Source organism: Phyllostomus discolor, chromosome 2 (genome assembly GCF_004126475.2).
Source record: "Phyllostomus discolor isolate MPI-MPIP mPhyDis1 chromosome 2, mPhyDis1.pri.v3, whole genome shotgun sequence".
NCBI lineage: Eukaryota > Metazoa > Chordata > Mammalia > Chiroptera > Phyllostomidae > Phyllostomus > Phyllostomus discolor.
The window spans coordinates 145,004,540-145,030,987 of NC_040904.2; the positions used below are offsets into that span (position 1 = coordinate 145,004,540).

General features: G+C 43.8%; 1 pseudogene; it reads left to right on the top strand.

Annotated features, from left to right (window-relative positions):
- On the top strand, nucleotides 1-26,448 carry LOC114489849 (annotated as a pseudogene).

Sequence of the window (26,448 nt, forward strand, 5' to 3'; positions counted from 1 at the left end):
ATGGTAATGAAGGAGGTCGAGCCCGAGGATCTCCGCTCGGTTCAGGTAAGCCAGAAAAACCACAGGAGTTCTGGATGGAGCAAACATAGTCTTTATTACTCTCATTACAGGGAGCACCCAGGGCGGCAGATCGGTGACGCAGGACCGCACCTCTCTGAGTCCCAGACAAAGGGGGTGCGAGTCTTGCATGTGACTCTAAGCTGCATTACCGCGGTGTGTAAGTGCAGAGAGAAGAGGTCAAAAAGCAGTCACAGTACAAAAAGTCACTCCCAAAAGAAGGTAAGAAGGGAATTACAATCCATTTTCAAAGCAATAGACATTCTTTCTGCCCAGGGCCCTCCGGCCAGCGTTCCTTTCCCAGATTGGAGGAGCCCTGTCCAGCGCTACCCCACACATCATTACTGCACATTCCTGTGAGCTGCCTAGGCCCAGAGAAGAAGTTCTTTTGTTGGTCTCTCTTGAAGTCTCTCCCTCAGGTACAATCAGATAGTGGCCAGGGCTGCAATATCCAATGACTCACATGCCTGGCACTTTGGCAAGGATGGCTGGAAGGCAGGGGCTTGGCTGCGTCACTTTCTCCGTGTTATCTCAGAACCTCTCACATTCCATCTCAACTCTCCAAGTGGCTTCTGTATGTGATCTTTCTAGAGCATAGTGAAGGGTAGCAGAATATGCCACCCCAAAATGTGCCACTCTGACATAAGGATTATTTTGAGCTGAATGCAATTAAAATGAAGCAGGTAAAAGAAAGGTCTCTCCCCTGTTCCAGTTTGCCTAAAAGCAAGACATGAAAGGTACTCCCTGAACCCCATATTATGAAGGACAGAGGTTCATTGCCAAGGACAACTTTAGATACTTAGTCCATAGATGGCACCAGGGGGAATGCACATAACAAAACTTGCCAAAAACTAGCCCTATTTACCATTAATTTATCATATTTTTGCCTTCCCATGGGAACTAGAAGTCCTTTTCCTTTGTCTTATCATTTTTCTAAATATATAATGATCCCTTGCTAAGATGCTATGTAAACCCAAGTTCTAACCATCCTATGACTTACTCATCACTAAGTGCTCCCATGTTTATGTAGGATATACATGTTAATAAACTTGTTTGTTTTTCTCTTGTTCATTTGTCTTTGTCAGTCAAAGTGCTGCCCACTAGGATAAGAAGAATCTAGGAGGATAGAAGGAAAAAAAATTTCTCCTCCCTTGTAAGAGCTAATGGCAACACAGGGTTCTGAGAAACATAAACTGCCAGTCTTCTCAAGACTTAGGTCCAGGATTGGCACAGTATCTCTACCACCAGGTTCTTTTCATTAAACAATCTCAGAGTCAGGCCAAATTCAAGATTGTGGGAAACAAACACCACTTGTTGATATGGGGAGTGACAAAGAATTGGTGGCCATTTAAAACCTACCACACTCATATTTAACATTAGAAATGCAATCCACCCTGGCTGGAGAGGCTCAGTGGATTGAATGTTGGCCTGAGAACCAAAGGATCATCGGTTTGACTCCCAGTCATGCAGGCCAGGTCCCTAGTAGGGGGTGCGTGAGAGGCAACCACACATTGATGTTTCTCTCCCTCTCTTTCTCCTTCCCTTCCCCTGTCTTAAAAAAATATGCAGTTCCCTTCGAATGGACTTGGAAAAACCCAGATTTGGGTGGTAGTAGAGAAGATACCTATCTGCATTGTAACTTATCAGCTCTCACCCCAAACTCATACTTCCAGATTTTTCCCAGCTGCTTTTGGTCATTTTATTACCAAAGCACCATTTCTTTCTGCCCTACTTCTTTCCCCAGCACACCCATAGCTGTACCTCCATTCTCCAAGGCAGTGCTATCCCAAGGGGGACAATGGGGAGCAAACAGAGGGAAATCAGATCTTCGACACCTGTGTTCCTACAGTGTTCAGCTTCCACCTTTAAAAGGAGTGCCTTGCCGGTGGCCGTTCCCGCTCCCTCCCACCGGTTCTCCTGACAAATTGCTGAGGATTGTCCTATATCCCAGGTTTCCTTTTTCCCACTTCCTTTCTTACACAAGCCCCACTATTTAGATGGATCCAGCTGAGACAGGAAGTCATTTACATTAGAAAAATCCCCTTCCCTCACTGAGGAGCTCTTTGCCTTTATCATGCTGAACCTTATCTCAACCTTCCCACTCCACAGTACTGGTTCTGGGCCTTGTCTTTCACACACAAAAGGCCTATTAAGGTGTGCAATGGAAATACAAAAGTTGATTTTGTCCCTTTTTTGTATTAATTAATAACTTCCACTTTTATCTATCATAAATTTCTATGCATGATATGTGGTGCATACAAGATATACACCCACTCTGTACAGGGCCTATATGGCGATGAATGAAACAATTTGAATATGTTTTACACTTATAACCAGAAAAAAAATAACATGTAGAAGGGGGAAATAGTTAAAACCCTCCATTGACAGAAAAGAAAATTTTGATTTGCCTTCTGTCTAATGAAAGCATATGCCCTCTCTGAAGTGTGAAAAAAATTGTTCTTGAAATCAGAAAAGACCAGCATTTGTGCTGCCTGTCACATATCGAACCCAAAAAGCAGATACAGGGATCAAATCTTTATGGACACTTTATTCAGATGGCAGGTGATCTGAGAAGATGACAAGTTCACACCCTAACTCTAAGGGACCATCTTACATTTCCTTCCAAGCTAGCCTTTTCATAACAGAGAACAAGGTGGGTGAGGAGTTTTGGGATTCAGGGAAAATTAGATATAAAAGCTGCAGTATTCTTGCCCCAGGCAGTTAGCTGTCCCCCAGTGGGGGTGGTGGGGGGAGGTGGTGGTGACTGTCTCTCCCTGGAACACAATGGCTCGGATGTCTCCAGCTGTGTCCTGGGAGGTCAGCATCTCTCCCAGGAGTGGTGGGCTGTACCTGCAGTTCCTGAAACAATAGCTTTAACATATGCGTTACCAACTAAAATTTTCCAACTCTTGCATCCCCTATCATTCTTAGTTATCTATCCTGACTCCCTGGCTTTTGAGTCTATGATGATAAATGGCCTGTTGTGTTTGCCTGCTGGTGCATATTCCTACTCAGTGTCAGGCCAGTCTGATTTCCAGAGAGCTTAAAGCTGCATACAGTTGCATGTGGGCACTCCTGCTATTTGCAAAAGCCATTCATTGTTAAGCGATATCCCCATCTCAACACAAAATTAAAGTGAGTAGGAGAAATATTAAAGTTTCTTTTGTAAAAATAAAAGTTCTGCCAGAGCTCTCTGCTTGCCTTCGGGAGGATTAGGATTGCAACATGAGGAATGCAAAGAAGGGAAATCAATATCCAGCTTTTGACTTCCAGAGCTGTCTGAAACTGAATAATAGTCTTAAAAGCTCGTCTTTGTCAAGAGGGGAAATGATTTCTAAATTCTTTGGGTCATTATTAACATATCAAGAGCAGAGTCCAGAGGGCAAAATAAAAGTATTAGTCTAGGGAGAGAGAACTCAGTGTAAAAAAAAAAAAAGTCCCTGCTAGAAAGGGATACGGGAATTGTGAGGTGATGGTATAGAAAGCCACCTCCTGGCCCTGAGGGATTATGGGAAAAAGAAGGGAGACGACGGTTGTAGAACAGTTAGAGAAAGGAGGCTGTCTCCAGGCTGAAGTCCTGGAGGAGGAAGGTCATCAGATCAGTAGCAGGAGATAAGATAGCAAAGGGGCTTCTGTCCTTTCCTCTTGCCAGATGGGGGATGGGATGTCTTGCTCCCCAGGGGTTTTGGAGTGAGACAGACAAGGGTTTCACAGACCAGGAAGATGTGCAGACTTCTGAGATAGACCTCCAGATTCTTGTAGGCTTGTAGATGTTAAGAATCTAGCTCTGAAAGGCCCTCAGGGGACCGATGAAAGCTGCTGGGATTCAAGCTGTGGAACTTGCCACAAGATGTCAGTGGGGCAAGGCAGAGGCACCCCGTTGCTGTGAATTCAAGGTGGGATGGGAAGCGGCAATAGTTAGCAGGTAGATTTCTAGATTAAAATGTGTCAACAATAAGAAAGATTTTTTTTAAAAAATCCTGGAATTATAATGTATGATACTGTAACAGTGGATGCATGTCACTAATACTTGTTAAAACTCTTGGAATACACAGCACCAGAAATGGACCATAATGTAAACTATGGACTTTGGGTGATAATGATGTGTCAGTGTAGGTGCACTGATTGTAATAAATGTACAGCTCTGGTGTGGGATTCTGGTAGTGGGGGAGGCTGTGCCTATGTGAGGGTAGGGACTATAAGGGAAATCTGTGTACCTTCCATTCAGTTTTGCTGCAAATCTAAGTGGCTCTAAAAAGTAAAGTTTATTTTTGAAAAAGAAAAAATTAAACTAAAATAAAATGTGTATCTCCCCACAAGAGCTGGTTTCTTCTTTCCCTCTCTGTTCTCAATGTGGCACCGAGAATATTTACTCGACACAGAATATTTTCAGTCAAATACACCATTAATTAGAAAAGTTAGTGTGCTGTCCCCACCCCTCAAACTGGATGTAAGCCCCACTGCTACCCAGTGGGAGGCAAGCTCATGAGGATTCGGTCTGCTTTGGAAAATAAAGTTACATGGAACATTTGAGATTTAGTTTGCCTTGAGTTTGCAAGTGAATTCCTTATATATTCTTCAACAAATACAACAGGCTTCCTACAGGGATGAATTTTGCAGTTCTCCCAGGATGCAGAAACAGCCACAATTTTTAAAAGAAAAAATATTTTTCCCATGTTGTTAGAAACCATTATTTCTTTAAAACCCTCTCTTTCTCTTATGCTTTATTTAGAAAGATCTAGAACTGGGAAAACACAAAAGTCAAATAGATTACTAAGCAACTTCTAGCACCTTACCCTCTGAGGGTCTTTACTTTCAGTAGCTCTGTTACAGGGTGCAGCCAAGAAGGGGGACCCTAAATAGGCATTTGAAATGGGGTCCAGAACTCAAGGTGTCCAGAGATTTTAAGATGTCTTCACCCCTTCCCCCACAGGTGTGAGGTGGGGGAAGGGGCACACAGAGCAAGAACATGCAGGGTAGCTTTGCAGCTAATCCATGGCATGGTCATTTAACATACCTATAGTCTTTGGCTGGTTACTTAGATATGCTAAATAGCTATGGCCATGCTCTAGGCCAGGGGGATGGAAAGGGACCTCCCCCCCAAGATGTGACTGGGGGGCAGGTCCCCCGAGTTACAGCACCTGCGTGGGAGCTCAGAAATGATTGGCTCCATGACATGGGGTCACACCTGCCCAGACCCACAATGGCGACCAGAAAAGCTGAAGAAGACGGCAGATTGAGGGCAAGTGTGCCCGAGTGTAGGAGGAGTCGGAAATGGGGCTGCAGAAGAAGATTGGCGCGGGGGATTTAAACTCAGACACGGCAGCCATTGGAGAGAGAACCACACGGCCTTGACAGAGTGGAGACTCCTGGAGCCCTGAGAGAGAGAACCACGCAGCTTTGGTAGAGTGGGGACTCCCCCTTCCCACAGTTTTGTAGGGGGGAGAAGCACGCGGTTTTGGCTGAGTGGGGACTCCCGTGGCCCTGGGAGAGAGAACCACGTGCCTTTGCCAGAGTGGGGACCCCCCCCCCGCAGTTTTAGAAGGGGGAACCACCACCTGGTTTTAGCAGAGATCCCGGCGACTCAGCTGAGGGTGCCAGGAGCCCAGGGAGATCTCCCAGTCGAGATGGAGTACTAACTGTACTAACTGGGAAGAACCAGACGACTGCCTGAGCCATGGGCTTCTATTTCCTTTCCTGAGATACGGTACTCTGGACTGGGCAAAGGGGGAAGGAAGGAAGGACTGTGTCTGTTCGTGGGTGTTTTTAGGGACTTTAGGATTTTTGATAAAGACATTAGGTCACTACTTGAAGTTTGTATAGCATTAAATAAACATTTCCTTTCCTTTTCATGAATCTCTGGCATTGAGAGATGTCTTTCCTCTGGCGGCAGACATGACGGACCTGGGGGCTTTTTTTTTTTCAATAATAGTATATCGTCCCAGGCCCCCCTTGTTTGTTCTGTAACAGCTCCAGCCTTTCAGCTTTGTCCAAAGGGAGCTGCCAGAAGCTCTGGCCAAACACTCCAGGGAGAGTGGGCCAGGTGTGTTGGAAGCCACATCTCAGCTGACCCAGTTCTGTGATCTTTTTACATTCCCATCTGTTTCAGCCTCAGGTACTGTCCTGCTGAATTACAAAAAAATAAATAAATAAAATTTGTCATCTTAGTTTAACAGAGGTAGAGTCGGAATTTTTCAAAAAGTGTTTTTCGTAAAAAAAAAAACTAGATCATAAAAAACACAAAAATAAAAATAGAAGAGAACTTTTTTAGATTACAGATTTATTATAGTAGATAAAAAAAATGCCTAGGTGCATCACTTCAGGTGCTTTGTTTTTTGGTCATTCAGCCATGGTTCCCTTTTCTTTTTCTTCATTTTGCCAGGGGACTCTTGTCCCAGGTTCAGAAATGTGTCTTGTGATTCTGTTCTTCCTTTAAGCAGTGGTTTCCAACTGCAGGATGGGGACAGTTTTGCTGCCCAGGGAACATTTGACAACATCTGGAGATGTTGGTGGTCACAGCTTAGGGAGTGTGGTGCTGCTGGCGTGCAGCAGGTGGAGGCCAGGGGTGCTGCTCAACACCTCACAATGTGCGGGGCAACCCCCCACCACAAAGAATTGCCCTGCCCCAAACGCCAGCTGTACTGTGGTTGAGAAACCCTGCCTGAAGGAGAGGCATGGGGAACAAACTCGTTTCAAGACTCATATCCAATATGACAAATAATTGCTGTGGTCAAAGGATGGTTCTTAATGGGAAATAGAAACAATCATAATTCTATAATTATTAATTAATTTAATTAATTATTAATTAATTGATTAATCATAGTAGTCTTGTTATCTACTATCTGCATGATACTGCTAAGCACAAACAAGACAGACAGCCTCTGTCCTTGCAGGGCTTATGGAAAATTACAAAAAAAAGTCATTAAGCATAAAATTATACAAATGTATTATTTCATTGTAATTGTGATAATGCCACAAACAAAATCTATGGGCTGATATAAGAATATTTTCTCTAGGGAAAATAAGTGCCTCTAAAATCAATATCATTTTGTTGTATTTTCCAAAAATTAAAAATTCAATGAAAAATCCTTGATGTCTTCTTCCCTTGAATATTCATCATGATTGTTTTCAGTGACATAATCTCCTTGGTCTTCTCTGGTTTTCTGAAGGAGCACTGTAACTCTTCTTGTTTTCAAAATGTCCACTAAATCATTTCCAATGTCATAGCCTAGTGAAGTGTGTTTGCTGCTGAGCACAAGCCAGACCTTCCTTGCGGCTGCCGGAGAGACTTCAGGAAGGGATGGGGCTACAGGGAAACCTTGGGCTATTCTAAGAGTTAAGACCAAAATAACAGCCTCCAATCTCCAGCTGATGGTTAGTTCCCTTTCTTGACTAAATATTCAGTAAGCAGCAAGACCCCATATTTCACAAGTTGAGTCTTTGGTCTTTTTCCAGGGATGTTGACTGGGGAAGTCTTCCTTTGTGAAAAGGAATATGTTTAAGCTGAGACCTAAATAACTGAAGTCTCAGCAAAGTTGAAGGAAGCAGAGGCAAGCATTCCATGAATATGAAGGTCACTTAGCTGTAAGTTTGTATATCAAAATAATCCTTGGATGTGGAAGAAGTACGCACAATGGTCCCTTGCTTCTTTGTTCTTAAGAGTGAAATTCTTTTCTTCAGAGAGATCAAAACCTTACTTTTATGTTTGATTCTGGACGAGTAGTCCTACTTGGGAAAAAGGAGTGTTGGCAGAATTTGTTCTATAGCGACTCACTGAATGAGAATCCTCCACTAGCTATCCAGCAAATTTACAACAACACACAAATGCCCGCAGAATGAAGCAGTGGGTATTCTCTACTGACAATGCACAGGTGTGCCGCAGATATTTATGTAGACCTGCCTGAGTACCACACCGAGGCAGGCTTTCATTTCCCTTTTGAGGTGAAAGATTCCATGGAGAATCTAATGAGGGTTATGGAATTCTCTCCCGATAAGAGCACCAATGCACATCTGTTACAGAACAACAAGGGGGGCCTGGGACGATATACTATTACCGAAAGGAACCCCCAGGTCCGTTATGTCCGCCACCAGAGGAAAGACGTCTCTCAATGCCAGAGATTCATGAAAAGGAAAGGAAATGTTTATTTAATGCTCTACAAACTTCAAGTAGTGACCTAATATCTTCATCAAAATCCCAAAGTCACTTAAAACACCTACAAACACACACAGTCCTTCCTTCCCCCCTTTGCCCAGTCTGGGGTACCCTATTTCAGGAAAGGAAATAGAAGTCCATGGCTCAGGCAGCCCCTGGTTCATCCCCGTAATCCGTCTTGGCTGGTAGGCCTCCCTCGGTTCCTGGCACCATCAGCTGTGTTGCCGGGATCTCTGCTAAAGCCAGGTGGTGGTTCCCCCTTCTAATGCTGTGGGAATCCCCACTCTGGCAAAGCCAAGAGGCTCTCCTTTCTATTGCCACAGCCTAGTGGTCCTCTCTGAACAATGGCTGTGGGAGTCTCCACTCAGCCAAAACTGCATGGTTTTCCCTCCTCAACAGCTGCAAGGAGTGGGGGTCACCACTCTGCCAAAGCTGAGTGGCAGTTCTGTGCTAAAGCTTCATAGTGATTCTCTCTCACAGGGCTGCCTTCGTGAGTCTGGGCAGGCGTGGCCCCGTGTCATGGAGCCAATCTTCTCCAAGGTCCCATGTAGGCTCTGTAACTCGGGGGACCTGCCTCCCAGTTACATCTTGGTAGGGAAGTTACTTCCATCCCCCTGGCTCAGAGCCTGGCCACAGCTATTTAACATATCTATGCAACCAGTTAAAGGTTATAGATATGTTAAATGACCACACCAGAGGTTAGCTGCAAAGCTGTTACTGTACGAAACAGCTCTCAAAGGCCCTGCTCCATTTGTCCCTTCCCACAACCCACACCTGTGTGTGTGTGGTGGGGAGGGGCAGTAAGGACACCCTAATATTTCCCGAACACCTTGAGTTCTGGACCTCATTTCAAATCCCTATTTGGGGTCCCCCTCTTGGCTACACCCTGTTACACATCCACCTAGCAGTCTGCACGCAGTTCATGGGGTTTGAGTCCTAAAGCGCACCCGTCCCAGGTTAGCACAGCTGCTCTCAAGCTGCAACAATGAAGACGGAAGAACATGCTGGTGGCAGGAGATATTGTGTCCTGTGTTGGTGGTAATGCATTTGAGGTACATGTGGCAGGGTATTCAGGTGGAAATGTCCCAGGAGCCATTTAAAATGCTTCCTGGTTTTGAACAATTTTGTAAGTATGTTTAGATTGAGAGGAAGTGGGTGGGTATGCATCACTACAATGGGTCACATCCCTAGAGTCCAGGCTCTCCTATGTCCATATTTAGACATTTTTTTTTCTTAAAAAAATGTTCATTGTAGAATTTTTCTTGGGTTTCTGCCTATTTACAACATGACCCACTGTTTATATTTTTTAGTTCTTGTTCATAATCCCTCCCCATTGCAAAGCCTGATTAAAGAAAAGGCCAGCCATGTGGATTCTGGGGAGTCAGTGAATGGGGAGATGCTGAAATGCTGCATGTGATCAAAAGAAATCTTTGAGAAAATGAAAGAAATCTTTGAGAAACTCAGCCACCCTGCACCCCACCTCCTCACCCTACTCAAGGGGCTAAACTGCCTTATGAGAAATCTGAGTCTGTGAACTGCACTGGTTTTCTTTGTGGTTGAGTATGAAGGTTGGGGGCTACAGTATGCTGAAAAGCAGTCCCTAAAGATATCCACATCCTAATCCCTGGAAACTGGTACCTTAATATGGCCAAAAAAGGATCTTTGCAAATGTAATGAAGTTAAGAATTTTGAGATGAGGGGCTGGTAGTCCTGGATTATCAGGATGGGCCTTAAAAGCCACCAGAAGATCCTTCTAAGTAGGAAGCAGAGGGGGGTTTCCCACAGTCAAAAGAGGGGAAAGGCAGATAGAAGAGGGGACAGAGGTTGCAGTGATGTGGCTACAAGTCAAGGAACACCAGCCGCCACCAGAGCTGAACGCGCCAAGGACCAGACTGTCTCCTAGAGCCTCCTAAGGGTGCATAGCCCTGCTGACACCTTGATTTCAGCCCAGGGACATCTGTTTCAGACTTCTGGCTTCCAGAACTGTGGGAGAAGAAATTCCTGTTGTTTTAAATCACCAAGTTCATGGTAATTTCTTACAGCAGCCATTGGAAACTAACTAGGGGTAAAACTAAGCAACAGAAGAGAAGATGAACTGTCTAGATCAGAGCCTATTTATCTCAGATTTTTTATGAAGGTTTCAGTATCCTTCCCATTATTAACCCTAAATATTTCTGGATCCATATAAAGCTTCTTTTGTCACTTTGATGTTTGTGCTGTAAAGTTCTCTGTCCTATGCAGGCTGAGTAACTGATTCTGATTTACTAGCACAAAATTCTGTTTTGTTTATTTACCTCCTTCTCCCTAAGCTTATGTTTCCTGCCTCCAAGTAATCATTTATTGCTTCAGAAGAATCTGTCACTTTCTCTTCCTTTCTTCCTCCACCCCACTGTGCTTGATCTTAAAATAAAAGTTATGTACAATAATCTTCTTTCTGCTCTTGTTATTTCCTTCACTCAGCAAGCTGTAAGGCTGAAAGGCTGCTTGTCCCCAGTGTTTGAGGCCACCCACACACTCAGAAGCGGTCACCAGCAGCTGACAAGTCAACACAAATGACAATCACAGATACCTCCATCATTAGTTCCGGAAATTCACTATGGACATGGCTCTGTCATGTAAAAAGAAAAGGAACACAAAATTTCATGACAAATATTTTTAAACTGAGAAGTGGGAAATAAATTGGGTCAGATGATTATTTTAAAATAACTAGTGGTAACAGTGGGAACTCAGAACAAACCTATATCAGAGAATTTGGAAAATCAAAACAAGCCACATGAAATCTTTTTGCACGGAAGACCTCCTAGTGCTTCAGGGAGAAATCGTATAGAGAGGACTCCATGAGGACTGACAAGAGATGGGGCACCAGGAACTGAGGGGAGAGCACTGTACTGCAGGGAGTCAGCAAACTGGCCCTCAGGTCAAATCTGGCCCACCACCTGCTTTTGTTAAGGAAGTATTATTGGAACACAGCCCTGTCTGCTCATTTACATATTGTTTGCAGCTACTTTTGCCCTGCAATGGCAGGGCTTTGTAGCTGTGGTAGAGACTGTATGGCACATAAAGCCTAAAATATTTAGTATTTTGCCCTTTACAAAACAAAACAAAACAAAACAAAACAAAACAAAACAAAAAACATGCCCATGCCTGTTATAATGAAACTGTAGGAGTAGCACTAGATTTAAAAAGTAAGCTCTAACAATGAGGAATACCAAGAATTACTAAGGGTATTAGTTTCTTAGGGCTGCTCTAACAAATTATTGCCAGCGGGGTGGCTTACACAACAGAAGTTTGCTCTCTCATAGGTTCAGAGGTCAGAAGTCCAAAATCAAGGTGTTCTGCGTGAGAACTGATTCCACACCCCTTTCCTAGCTTCTGGAGGCTGCGAGTGACGCTTGGCATTCCTTGGCTTGTGGTTATGATTTCAATCTCTGTCTCCATCTTCACCTTGTCTTCTCCCCATGTCTTCTCCATTTCTAACTCTCATGAGGAGACATCATTGGGTTTAGGGGCCACCCTAAATCCAAGGTCTCATCTGGAGGTTCCTAACAATTAATTACATCTTCAAAGAGCCTTTTTCTGGATAAAGTCACATTCATTCATAGGCACTGGGGGTTAAGACTGAGCGCTCCGTTTGAGGGGACACAAGCCATTCGACTCACTGCACCAACAAAACAAATATGAGCCACTCTGGGGGGAAAGGTGGAAGCCTCACGGGCTTGGAGATTGCTATAAACATCACTTGCCCACTCTTTTTTTAAAACAGTTTATTTTTTATTGTATTTTTACCCATTACCATTTATCCCCCTTATACTCTCACCTGCACTCATCCCCTGCCTCCCTACACCCACCGTCCTACCCACTCTTGCATGTGGCCTGAGTAGACAGTGATTATGTAAATATCTAATTAATTTTCACATATAATTTTCACATTTTAAGAAATATATTCAATTCGAAGACAACCCTGAAATTTAATCCTATAATTTATTTTATTTTCTTTCCTTATTCAATTTTGTGCCACTTAATTTTATGGTCGACCTATAGGTGAGGTGGGGGATGTAAGCTAGAGTGATCCTAGAAGCAGCAAAAGGAACAGAAGACAGACAGCACGAGAGGAGGAGAAGCTCAGGATCAGAAAAATTGTTTCCTGCACTGCTGACTCAGACGACCAAGAACAGCAGCATCCTAGGAAGCTGTCATCAGCGGGAAGCGAATCCAGTGAATCCTCCCAAGTCTGCACGAATCTCTTTTGTCAGAGAGGGTTGTTTTTTTAACCCGTGACTGGAAAACAAGGAGGTGTTGCTGCACTCAGTGTGTCTCATCTTGCCCTTTGCTTTATTCTCTTTCCCAGATTCCAGACTAACATTTAACAGACAATACCTGTGGGGAGAGGAGCACCGCTCATATTTTTGTTGGGATTCTGTCTTTGTTCCTCCCTCAAAATATATATCCTTTTGACCAGAATTTACAATTGGGGGTAGGATGGGAGGGGAGGAAATGCACAGTCAAGTTGATAGTCTTTCGGAGGAGTGTCTGAGGAGAAGTGACAGTTTTCTCCTAGGGGTTATCCTTGATTGGCAGGAAAACCAAGCAGTAGAGATAGAATCAGGGAAATCAGGACTGTTCTCCCAGGAATGGGAAATGACCCTACCTTAAGGGTGTGCTGCCAGTGGGGTCACTGGGCATGGGAGACGAGAGGACATTAGGTGCCAGCTAGGGATTCCCTGTGTCGATGGCTTGCTGCTTGAAATACCTAGAACTGGCTGTTTTCCTGTGTGAACTTGTTACAGAACACACAAGGGGGACCTGGGACGATATACTATTATTGAAAGAAGGCCCCGGGTCCGTTATGTCCGCCGCCAGAGGAAAGACATCTCTCAATGCCAGAGATTTGTGAAAAGGAAAGAAAATGTTTATTTAATGCTATACAAACTTCAAGTAGTGACCTAATGTCTTTATCAAAAATCCTAAAGTCCCTAAAAACACCCACAAACAGACACAGTCCTTCCTTCCTTCCCCCTTTGCCCAGTCCAGAGTACCGTATCTCAGGAAAGGAAATAGAAGCCCATGGCTCAGGCAGTCGTCTGGTTATTCCCAGTTAGTACTCCATCTCGACTGGGAGATCTCCCTGGGCTCCTGGCACCCTCAGCTGAGTCGCCGGGATCTCTGCTAAAACCAGGTGGTGGTTCCCCCTTCTAAAGCTGCGCGGGGGGTGGGGGGGGTGGGGGGGTGTCCCCACTCTGGCAAAGGCACGTGGTCCTCTCTCAGGGCTGTGGGAAGGGAGAGTCCCCACTCTGTCCAGGCCACATGGTTCTCCCTCTCTCAGGGCTGCTGCATGGTCTCCTCCCCAAAGCAGCATGGTTCTCCCCCCAATGGCTGCCGCATCTCGGTTTAAATTGCCTTGCCCGTCTTTGTCTGCAGCCCCATTTCCGACTCCTCCCACACTCGGCCTCACATGCCAGAACTCATATCCTTCCAGCTTTACTGGGCTGCCATCATGAGTCTGGGCAGGTGTCACCCCATGTCATGGAGCTAATCTTCTCCAAGCTCCCACACAGGCACTGTAACTCGGGGGACCTGCCCCCCAGTTACGTCTTGGTGGGGAAGTTATTTCCATTCCCTTGGCTCTGAGCATGGCCACAGCTATTTAACATATCTAAGCAACCAGCCAAAGGCTATAGATATGTTAAATGACCACTCCAGAGCTTAGCTGCAAGGCTGTTGCTATGCAAAACAGCTCTCAATGGCCCTGCTCCATTTGTCCCTTCCCCCAACCCACACCCTGGGCGGGGAGGGGTGAAGACATCCTAAAATCTCCGGCGGGGAGGGGTGAAGACATCCTAAAATCTCCTAGACATCTTGAGTTCTGGACCCCATTTCAAACGCCCATTTGGGGTCCCCCTTCTTGGCTGCATCCTGTAACAAACTTTGTCTATTACCTCCAGAATCTGGGACAAATCAAGGATCCATGATTTCTTTTTTTTTTTTCTTTTTTTTAAAAGATTTTATTTATTTTTAGGCAGAGAGGAAGGAAGAGAGGGAGAGAAACATCGATGTACTGTTGCCTCTCATGTGCCCCACACTGGGGACCTGGCCTGCAACCCAGGCATGTGCCCCGACTGGGAATCGAACCAGCGACTCTTTGGTTCCCAGGCCAGCACTCAATCCACTGAGCCACATCAGCCAAGGCCCATGATTTCTTGTAAATTTTAGATATTTTCTAAGGATTCACACTGATGGCATGCTGGTTTCTTTATTTTTTTCCTCATACATGACAAAAGTTTCCTATGCTCCTTAAATGTGACTTGCATTTCCGAAGCTGCCCAAGCCTAAGTTAAAAGAAGTGATAACAATGATTCTGAAAATATACTTGTGTATAGCACTTCTCTGAATGTACTCCAAGAGAGGTAAAATTTTTTCTCTGCCCTTTTATGGTTTCTGGTTAGGACTGATATAAGGCAGATTTGACAGGAGAAAACATACAAATTTTATTTACATGTACATAGGAGCCCTCACAAGAAGAAGGAAGACTCAAATAAGTAATTAGGTGTAAGTGTTTATATACTGAGTGTATATTCTATACATTGTACATACAGGGGAAAGTAACTATTAGAAATTAAAACTGAGAACTTTAAAAAGATTTCTGTGTTAAATCACTTTAACAATGATAAACCTATGTTAACATACATAAATTTTTATGCAAAATAACTATTTTCAAATATTTTTTAAGAAAAAAAATTTCCCCAATAAATCATAAAAACAGAAATATGTGCTTTTAATGTATCAACCTCAGTGGCCTCCAGTCAATCCTGCTCTCTTTTACATAAAGATACCCAAAAGATAAGAGAGTATGTTAATCAAATCGATTTGTGGCCTATTTCACTAATAAAAAACATTGGCATGTCATACTTCCTAAAGCTAGAAGGGTCTTCAATATGTTGCATCAATTTCCAAATAAATAATTAAATTAAATATGTGAGGAGAGGCTAAAGGAAGCTAAGAATTGTTTTAACAAAGACCCTTTGTGCAGATTTCTCTCAGCTTCAGCACCCTGGCATAGGTGATACAATATTTCCTTTTCGTGGCTCAAGAAGGGCGTCTTTCCCATGGAAATTTTCTCTCTTGCTTTTGGGGAAAAAAGGAAGGTCAGAGTGCCCTTCTGGTACCTGCTGTTTTGCAAGTAACTTTAACTCAAGATAATTGATATGCCAAGCAGTACATATTGTAATGGCATGTCCTGAACTCCTTCAATAGCCATCTATTCTGCTGGAACAAAAGTCTCTTTCAAACTTTTTAAATAAAATTTCAGTACATTGTAATTCACAGGCTAATGTAGAGGCTTGGGAGTCAGAGACCTGTGTGTCTATCCCAATTTCACTAGCTACTTGCTAAGTAGCTAGCTACTTGTTGACTTCCCTAAGCCTCCTTTCCCAATATTATACGTATATGGCGGGGATAAAAACATACCTACTGTGCAGAAAGGAGTTTTAGCAAACCTGAGTCAGCCATCATAAGAAAGGTCTGATTGTAAGGAGGCCCTTGGCTGGTGTCTGGGAACAAATTTTGGGAGGTGCCCCATTGTACCCTAAAGATAATTGAGGCTCACTGGTCCTGAACTGTTTGTAAAACAATGTGGTTTATGCTGAACACCTGTTTTCTTTTGAGAGTTTGGAATTTTGGTATATGCTTGGCAGGGAGTGCCCAACAAGACCAGACTCCAGTAAAAACCCTGGACACTGAGTCTCCACCTGACAGGAGGGACAGAAAGCCTTATTGATCAAATCACAATTCTCTTTGGTACATGGGGAGAAGGGAATGACAGGGAACCTCCACATATTATTTTTGTCCTGACATTCTGGGATCAGAGTTGTCAGTTTCAAAGATGTCTCCTTGAAGTGCTCCATCTTTTATCACCAGTGTCCCAAACCTTTTGGGATATTCATTTCTGAAACTGACTTGCAAACCACTCCAGGGAATATCCACTGTATCCCTTTATGATCAATTTCCCTAGAATATCCCTCCCATCTGGCACCCGTGTGACTTTCAGGATGTACCTCTTTAATCATCACAGCCCTCCATTGTTCTGAGCTAAGAGAGAACTGACCCATTTAATAGGTCTCAGACCACAATGGCTTCGTTCTGTGGAGTACTGGTAACAATCAACAATGCCTAGGGATCCCTGGCAACCGGCATAGGTAGGTGCAAGAGAAGAATGGAAGAGGAAAGGAGAAAAGAAAAATATATACGAAAGAGCAAAACAATGAGAGTAAAAAAGAGAAGGCAAAATTGAAGAGAGGAAGGAATAAAAAAGTATGTACCGTTGAAAGCAGAAAAACAGTTATGACTTAGATTCTTTAATCTCTGAATGTAGTTAAATCTGTTACTCTGGTTCATGGAAGGTCCCCAGACACCTGCCAAAAGGCTGGGGGTGGGATGGGAGGAGGAGGTGGGAGGGTGTGGAGAGGGTGTGAGGAGGGACTGCCCAGGGGCACAAGTTTGGGGTTTTGTTATCCATTAAGAAGTTGCTCTGTCGATGATTAAACGTTGAAAAAGAAAGTTGGGTTATGAGGCAAGCTACTCAATCTATTAATGAGGAAATTAGCATGTCCTTTCTTTTCAAAGCCATTACCTGGTGCGTGACAGTTGACTATAATAGGATTAATTGTCATATCACAAATGGTAGATTAAGGGACAAATGAGTGAACTAAGTGGGTGGACAGGACTATTATAACTGAGAATACAGTTTGATTAATAGAAGGAAAGGCTGAGGCACAAAAAAATAAAGGTAAGGGATTACTTTTTAAAAAGATAAAGAGAAAATTTGATGTGGATAACTTTTAAAAAAGGTTGAAAACAATGTATGCACTGATATAGAAAGAAAAAATATACATGTTTGTCTTCTACTCATCCTCACTTCTAAATTTCTCTGATATAGGCAAAAATCACTCCTACACATGGCTGCTGTGTGTGTATATGTGTGTGTGTGCATAAAACAATTTATTTAAATTACTGGGATTAAGTAGCCAACAGTTTTTCACACTGCACATTTGCCTCCAGGGTGTAAAATAAATTAAATAATTAATGATGGACCCAGAAATTACTAATGAATAATTTTTACCTTTACCTCTAACACAATTTTTTTAATTATAGTTTTTCCATTATCATTTAACCCCCTTATATCTCCTCCCCCCAGTAATCCCTACACAGTTGTCCATTTCCACGAGTCCTTTTTCCTTTTTGCTCGATCCCTCCACTCCCTCATGGCCCCTCAACCAACAACTGTCATCTGCTCTCTATCTGTGAGTCTGTCTCTGTTTTGCTTGTTAGTTCAGTTTGTTCATTAGATTCTACATATGAGTGAAATCACATATTTGTCTTTCTCTGACTGACTTATTTCACTTAGCATAATGTTCTCCAAGCCCACCATGCTGTTGCAAAGGGTAAAAATTTCTTCTTTTTTACAGATGAGTAGTATTCCATTGAGTAAATGTCCCATATTTGTTTTATCCATTCATCTACTGATGGACACTTGGGCTGCATCCATATCCTGGTGATTATAAATAAGGCTGCAATGAACATAGGGGTGCTTATGTGTTGGGAACCACCCTGCCTGGTTTCAGAAGCTATAACCCCCCTCAAGGCTAAGGCTGAGGGGGTGACCTTAGGACCAGAAGCCACTAAGGAGACATAGCTTACCTCCCTGGTAGGAGTACCACTTCTGCTCCTTTTACTTCATCCATAACTGGCCCCCAATTTTTAATCAGTTAGTCAATGACAGGTAAGATTCCCCAAGCGGGGGGAACGATCTAAGACAGGCATGATCACGTGGAGGACCCAGGAAAGGACTTGGGGGGCTATAGAGAAAGGGGGTGAGGGACTCTCACCTCTTGGCTTTGACAAAGCCTGAGTCCTCATTCTGTCTGCAAGAAGTCTTCTAATCTCTTGGCTGCCTTACTTTCCCTGCCTGACTTAAGCCTGAAACAATGACAGAGGGCGGTGCAGCCCTGTGCTGGAAAGGGTGGGTCCCCTGGGCAATCAGGCCTAAGAAAGAATATGTAAAATCCTATGAAACCTGCTTTGTTTAGAATGCTCTCAATTAAATGATAAGGGTCCAAGGAAGAAGTAAGTTTGTTCCTCAAAGTTTTACAGCTCTTTAGTTATCTGACCCTGACTCAAAATAGGTCCTCAGAGTTCTTTGTTATCCATTGTTTAATCCTTATAGCCTGACAATGATTAATGAGCTTTACCTATATTCTTGTGCAAACGAACCCAATAAAAGCCCATTGGGGAAAAAGCTCCTGGCCTTTCCCATTTGAGAGATTGGCCACCTTTCCTCCCCAAGCTGATTGTGTGTTGGTAGACTTATTCTCCTCCTTGGCAGCTGGGGGCGGGGGTGGGAAGGGCCCTGTGGGCGGATCCTCCCCACACTTATGCTCTTTCAGATTAGTGTTTTGGGTTTCTTTGGATATATTCCCAGAACTGGGATGCCTGTGTCAAAAACCAGATCTATTTTTAATTTTTTGTGGCATCTCCATACTGTTTTCCACAGCGGTTGCACCACTGTGCATTCTCACCAGCAGTGCACTAGGGTTAGCTTTTCCCCACATCCTCACCAGCACTTGTTTGTTGGTTTACTGATGATAGCCACTCTGACAGGTGTGAGGTGCTATCTCATTGTGGTTTTAATTTACAAAAACATATTATAAACCTGTATAAAATCCTGTTGAAATTTTTTCATCTTTTATTTCCATGATGGAAATCCAGAAACAAGCTGCCTGGGGAATTACCCTGAATGTTTTGGCATTATGAATTCTATTATTTGATTTTTCAAAGACAGTCTTTGCTGTTGAATCAGGAATATTATAGTCCCTAAAAGAAATCAAGAGATTACCTATATTTATTAGCAGGTGTATCTTATTAATATACTCAATATTTTATTTTTTTAATTTTATTTATTTATTTTTAGAGAGGGAAGGGAGGGAGATAGAGAGAGAGAGAGAGAAACATCAATGTGTGGTTGCTGGGGGCCATGGCCAGCAACCCAGGCATGTACCCTGACTGGGAATCAAACCTGCAACACTTTGGTTCGCAGCCCACACTCAATCCACTGAGCTAACCAGCCAGGTCAACATTTTATTATAAGAAATTTATTTTTGAAACTAATCAGGGTCACTTGGCAAAAAGAGGTTTTGTAGAAAAGTGGTAATCAAATGATAATTTTTAAAAAGTGTTCTCAAGTAGATTTCATATGCTAGTATTTCTTTTATTAATCAATTGGATATCTTAGGCATACAAAAAATTGCAAAAAGCTGATGCATATATTAAAATGTTTGTTATTGGTTCTTATTTTATAAAATAAAAATTTCTACTAAAACCACTAATAAGAAAATAAAATTTTATACATTTATCATCTTGGTCCCTTGGCACTTAGTTTTGTTGGGATAATCTAACATAGTTCAAGATCTTGCATACAGATTAAAAATATCTGAGGAATTTAAAAAATATCCCAATGCTCAGCCCAGTAAATCAGAATCTCTGCAAGGTGGAACACGGTATTTTCTGAAGCATCTCAGGTGAACCAGTGTGCCATTAATATTGTGATCCACCCTATTCAAGCCATCCCTGATCAAGCCTCACTTTAATCATCACCTCTGACAGAATTACTCTTCTTCTGAAATGAAAGGGGAAGACATTGCAAATTGTATTGTTGCAGGATAGGTCTGTGTGTCATTGTATTTCCACCTTCAGTACCTGATAGGGCTCAATAGTTCAATGACTTAATGCACATATTTCCAGCTGGAGCCACGGAAGAAAGTTGCCACCACATAAAGATGGCAGATTCCTCCAGAGCACACAGGGGGATGCTGTGACTCATTTAGTTACATTACACAGCTCTGAGTCACCTGGCACCTGGCCAGTCAAAACTTTCAGAACTTGATATTTCAGATCCTTATTCAATAGACGTTTTTATCCTTGGCGCTGGGACTGAAGGTGCCGCCGACTGAATCATGCAGGGCTTCTCTTCGGGAAGCGGTGGGCAGCACTGCCGCTCCCCACTTATGGGACCATATGTTACACGAGCAGGACACACAGAATGTGAGCCACACATTATTTCCGTCTCCCACCATCACTTTAAATTCAACTTAGTGGAGATAGGTTTCTCTCATTCATGGATAAAATCTGGTATCACTCTCAGCGTTAGTCACTTTTAGTGGTAAAAACAGTCTCGTTTGGGAAACTGAATACATTCAGTCTCACATAATAATCAAAAATCCAAACTCAAAGTCGAGATGGAGGCACCGCTCTTCCTCCAGCCCTGGGCTGCTTCATGAGCCTGCAGTGGGGAGGGAGTCTGGGGTCCTTCCAATCTCCCCTTTCTCCCAGCTCATCTGAGCTACCTGTCATTTCTCTGTCATGGGGCCTGAAGTAGGGGGAGAGAGAAAAAAGAAGGGAAAATGATCTTTGTCACTTGGTTGAACTGGGCAGGGGTTAAAGCTGAAATCCTTGGATGGGGTCAGCAGGTAGTCACAGGTGATTTTTTTTCCCTCATAGGGGAATTTCTTGGGTTTGTCAGAGGTTTGTTGCTCAGTTCCTTGCTCTTGCATCTCCTTTGACCTGGGAGGATTGATCTGGCCAGTGTAACACTTCCTCACTCTGAGATACACCACTAAAAGAGCTCGCCGGAGGCCTGCATGCCACTCCACGCAGCCCTATAGACTTCAAAGACCCCACACTGCTCTTCTCCTGGGCCCATGGTGGTCCATTCTGCACTCATGCATTCCTCAATCTGGGGTCAGGTCATCTCTATGCAGCAGCACCCTCCTGGCTTCACGTGGAGATAGTTGCCTTTAGGTTTCCAAGGTGAGAGTCAGATACCATTCATGAGCCACTTGAGCATCCTCAGGCCTGAGTGAGGAACCAATCCTCTTTGTTCCTTGACTGCAGGGGGCACCACAATGCTCCCCAAGGGTTTGCCTTGAAGCCCCATTTCAAGATCCACCTCCACTGCCTAGGAGGTACACCTCTAGTGTCTTAGGTCAGCCTCCCTAGAGGCAAAGCCTAAAATGGAGATTCTTGTTGAAGTAATTTATTGAGAATATATTCCCACTAGAAGAAGAGTGAGGAAAACAGGATAAAGCTGGGGGAGAGGGTGAAGCTAAGCAAGAACGAGACTCTCGCTAGAGACTAGCTTCAATCTTGTCCCAGGGGGAAAACCCTGTGTCTCAAAGTGCGTCACAAAGATAGTCCCATCTTGAAGCAAGGAGTTCAGTTTATAGCCTCCTGCTCGTTGGACAGAGGTTTCTGGGGTGCTCAGGGTGTGTGTGTGTAGCCTATAGGTACTATCTGGCTGAGGGCAATTCTACAAAGAAGGGGGAAGCTGTGGGAAGCGTTATGGGTGGGGAAGGGGGTGGGCCAGTTGGTCAAGGGGATCTGAAAGGGCATTAGCCATATCTACTACACCCACCCTATACCCTCTGTCTAAAGATATTTTTCCCCCAATCTTGTCTTGATCTCTGATGCAAGGATTGTGGAACAGAGTCTTGGAGACATTTCCCTTTAAATTACTAATTGGAAGGGGAGTGTGTGTCTCACTTGTATCTGACATCTATCACCTGGCTCCCACAATTGAAAAAAAGGCAGGAAGAGTTTCATCTGATCATTCTCTTATTCCAAGGAGTGTTCAGGTCTTCGTTTAACAACAGAGCTCAATACCTTCATCCTACAGTACAGAGCCCAGAAAGATGAGTGAACTCAGAACCATGTCTAGTTGCTTCCCTACTAGCTATGATGAACTTGTGTTCTTCATATCCTTTCTCTCCATAAACCCCACTTGAGATATGGTAGGTGAGAGAAGGGTACATTCTCTGTCTATAAAATCAAACACAGCCAACTGGAACAAACCCATGAACTTTTCACAAAAAAAAACAAGTAAATTGACTAACAAGCCACAGCGAATGACTGTTAGAGTATCCACGGCCACTCTGAAGTTAGAACAGCTTTTTGTGTATCTTACTGAGGTGTTCAGGAGCTGCAAGAAGAGTAGACAGGAGAGATTGTGACCCAGTGTGGTGGCATAGAACCAGTATCCCAAAGAAGCCCTGAGTGGGGAGGGAGCTGAGGGAAATGCACTCCGGAATAGCCACAGAAAGGCTGGAGTTAATCAGGGTTGAGGAGTAATACAGGGAACCAACGGAATCAGCTGGTTTCCCATGTCCACTTCCTTCTTTTTCTCCCCTGTTATACAACTTCCTGATTCTTACTAAAAAAATAGGAAATCATTCATGACCCATTCCTGTCCAGGGTTCTCTCTTCAGTGAATCACAAGAATGTTGGAGCTGGAAAGGGCCCTAGGTTTTATCTTAAAAAGTTTCTTCCTTTCACAGATAAGAAACTGAGGCACAGAGAGGTTATTATGAAGCACTTGCAGACTAGCAATTCACAGGCCCAAGCTGGCCTGCAGTCTTAGCTAGAATATGAATGAGTTGTAAGGATTGAAAACACAGATTTTTCACACACACACAAACACACACACACACCCCTTCTTTTGGAAAACTGGAGACCACCAGGTCAACAAGATGTGGAAATTCTAATAAATTGGGAAGAGTATCATGACAGTTTTGTTGCAAACCACAGTTGGCTTGTAAACTTTTGACAAGAATTAACAAGGCCTCAGATACAGAGCTGGCAGTCAGGAGTAATATTCCAAAGTAGAACTGAATCTTGAATCTTGAAAGAAGAGCTGTAGTATCAGGAGAGATCTAAGGTCAGAAGAATAATCCTAGGACTCAGTTACGTTGCACGAGCTGGAGCCTGAAGTCAGAGCAGACCTGGGAGATGGCTTGATGCAGACAATGGCCTGCAGTGTCAACATCATTATGGATGAAATGTGACATTCACACAGACCACTGAGTCCGGTGGAGGAAAAGGGACAGCATGGCTTTTCTCTCAAGGGGAGCAAAAGCCACGGCCTCTGCCATGACAGGCCTTTATTTCTATCCCTTGGCACATTACATGATGGTCCTCATTTACTATGCACAGGTTTGCTTTAGGTGGTTACCATGCACAGAAAACAAAGAGCCAATGCTGCTAATCACATCACAGAAGAGGGATATTTGCAAAAGGCAAAAGTGGTTGAACTGGTTACACTCATCCTTGGAAAGTTTAGCATGGGTTTTAGGAAGTTACTTTGTAGTAAATGTAATTTACTCAATTCAGGGTGAGGGAGTTTTAGCAAAAAGCAAGACTCATAGCAGCCTAGGCACATTGTAGGCCTGATTGATTCCCCACGGGAGAACCTATCCATGGGCGTGGGTCCTGTGCATCTCCAAGTTGGAGCTGGGCCCATGCCACGCAGAACGGTCTCCTACAGTGGCTGACTTGTTGTAGAACCACATGGGCTCTGTGAGTCCCTCCTTGCTGAGTTCCTAGAGCTTGGGATGGGGCTCAAGGGGTCAGTTTGCTGAGAGCTTAGTGTGGAGAGAGGAGTGTCTCAGGGTCAGGCAACCAAGCCAGTGATACATTCCCAGCCAGCCCCCTGTGCCAGGCATCCCGCTCACTATATCTCATTTGCCTACAAACTCAAATCCTCACATCACTAGAAATTGGACTCTGCCCCGATTCTTCACTATGTCTCTTTTCACATTTATAAATACCAAAAAATGGAACAAAACAAAGGAAGAATTCTGAGAGCTCTTCGGCTTGCAGCATGTGGAAAATGAGCCCACAGTGCCGTCACATACCATGTGATACAATAATGGTGCTTGTCAGCTGTTACTTTTAGTGGGCATTGGGTTCAATGGAACAGCCCTGCTGTAAAGGTGGTAAAATAAGTGACAGCTATGGAGACAGATGGTGGGAGACTTGTCTTTGTACCTATTTACTGAAATATCTTTAAAGGTGACTGTCTTTAAATTTTGCCTCACTAGGAGCTGGCTCTAGTTTCTAGAACATGTTGTTTTTGTTGTTGCTGTTAAACTGTGGAAAAGATACATCATTTCATTTGGGCACAAAATAACAAAAAGTTCAGCTAGGCGGAATGCATAATAATTACCAATATTTTCTGAGTCTTTGCTAAGGGCCAGATGTCATGCTAGCTGCTTTATGCTTCGGTTAATTCTCACAACACTATTATTATCTCTATTTGCATGTGAGGAAACTGAGGCTTAGAAAAATGAAGTAAGTTCCCTACATCCACACCACAGGTGAGAAGTAGAGCTTGATTTAAAGCAGCCTGGCCAGTCCCTGGAGGCAAAGTATGTTAAGTTCTCTCCAACGGCGCAAGCCCTGACAAGGCCACTTGCTGCTTGGCTGCCCCAGCATCCAACACCAAAGAATTCCAGTCTACCTGAGTAGTTGATACGTTGCACTGATGGTCTCAGTTAGTGACTTCCCTGTGCACATGCCCTTCCGGTGAGACTTGTAATTATAACCTTGAGGGCAACCAGGCACAAAAATGGCTAATGTTTAGTCAGTGCTTACTATGTATTAAGTACTGTTGTAAGCACTTTATGTGGACCCTGGCATTTATTTGGTTATTCAGTCATTTGTTTGCTAATAAATTGGTTATATGAAATTAATAGTAGTTTCCATGTAAATAAATATAGATATATATAAAAATATATACAAGATGGGGAAAAGTAGGTTTATAGTTGTTTATATGGAAAAATAATACAGTAATTAATACATAATAGTACAAAAATAAACTGTTTTGTGTACTCACAACTATAAACCTACTTTTGCCTCACCTTGTACCATACAAATACGTATAAAAAGCTTAAGTACCATTAAAGCACTCCTTAACTCATATTATCTTGACACCAATGTGCTAGTTTGAGTTTGAGGTCCTGTGAGTAGAGAGTCACTCGATAAAGCAAGAATAAGAGGACAGAGATTACTTTTACTCTGGGCAATTCTGAACGAGGTGACAGCCTGGCTATCCTTTCCCGTGTCCCTGTCCTCTGATCCCGCCCCTGCGGGTCCTCTTTGTTCAGCCTGCGCAAGCCCTCCAGGGCGGTAACTCCACAGGATTTATCAAACTCCGTCCCCATGCCACATGATTCAAACCTCAACAGCCATCAAAATCTGCTTTGCTCACTGTAGAAATTCTGATAGCTATTTGGAGGAATACAGTCATCTCTACGCAGGAATGTGTCGAGAGAAAGAGAATGCTCCCAGCAGTTGTGAGGAGGGGGGCATGTTATTCTGAGCTAGGCCGCTTCTTCTGCCCCTCCCTCGGTCCCCCCTTTAACCACAGCTTCTGAATGCAAGATACCCTAAAGGTGTCACCCCTTTTCTAGCTACAGTCTCTATGGTAGTATCAGTGGAAACTTTGGACGTAGGAAGTCGTAATTGTTCTTCATATTTGTAAGTCAGTTCGTCTGATATGCAGTAAAAACATGGAAAGCTTTGAACATTGGTAGACTTCCATCCAGCAGTTATTTCACATTGTCGTGTTTTTCTTTAAACAGTAAGTGAATAAGCACATAAGAATGTTGTTCAAAAAGGCTCCGCTGTACTGCGAGCACTTGTCTCTGAGAACGCAAGTCCCCTAGTCTGCTGCTCTGTGCGTCCCACCCTTCCCCACGCAGCTTTTAGGTATCTGGAAACGCTCAAATTGGAAAGCCCGCGCAGGACTTCCAGGCCACTGCCGAGGTGGGTGGCGCCTTCAAGGAGGTGGAGCTTTCAGGTACAGAGGGAAATACGTGGTCCTCTTTTTCTACCCATTGGATTTCACTTTTGTGTGCCCCACGGAGATCATCACTTTCAATGAGCATGCCGAGGACTTCCGCAAGCTGAGCTGAGAGGTGCTGGGGGTCTCTGTAGACTCACAGTTCACCCACCTGGCTTGGATTAACAACCTCCCCTCCCCTGGAAGGGGAGGCTTGGGCTCTCTGAATATCCCCCTGCTGGCTGATGGAACCAGAAGCTTGTCCCATGATTATGGTGTGCTGAAGAAAAATGAGGGAATTGCCTACAGGGGCCTCTTTATCATCAATAGCAAGGGTGTCCTTCACCAGATCACCATCAGTGATTTGCTTGTGGGGCGCTTCATGGATGAGACTCTCCAGCCAGTCCAGACCTTTCAGTACACAGATGAGCATGGGGATGTCTGTCCCGCTGGCTGGAGGCCCGGCAGTGACACAATCAAGCCCAACGTGGATGACAGCAAGGGATACTTATCCAAACACAACTAGGTTGACAAACAGGCACCAAGCTTGGCTCTTAGCCCCTACCTGGGTGCC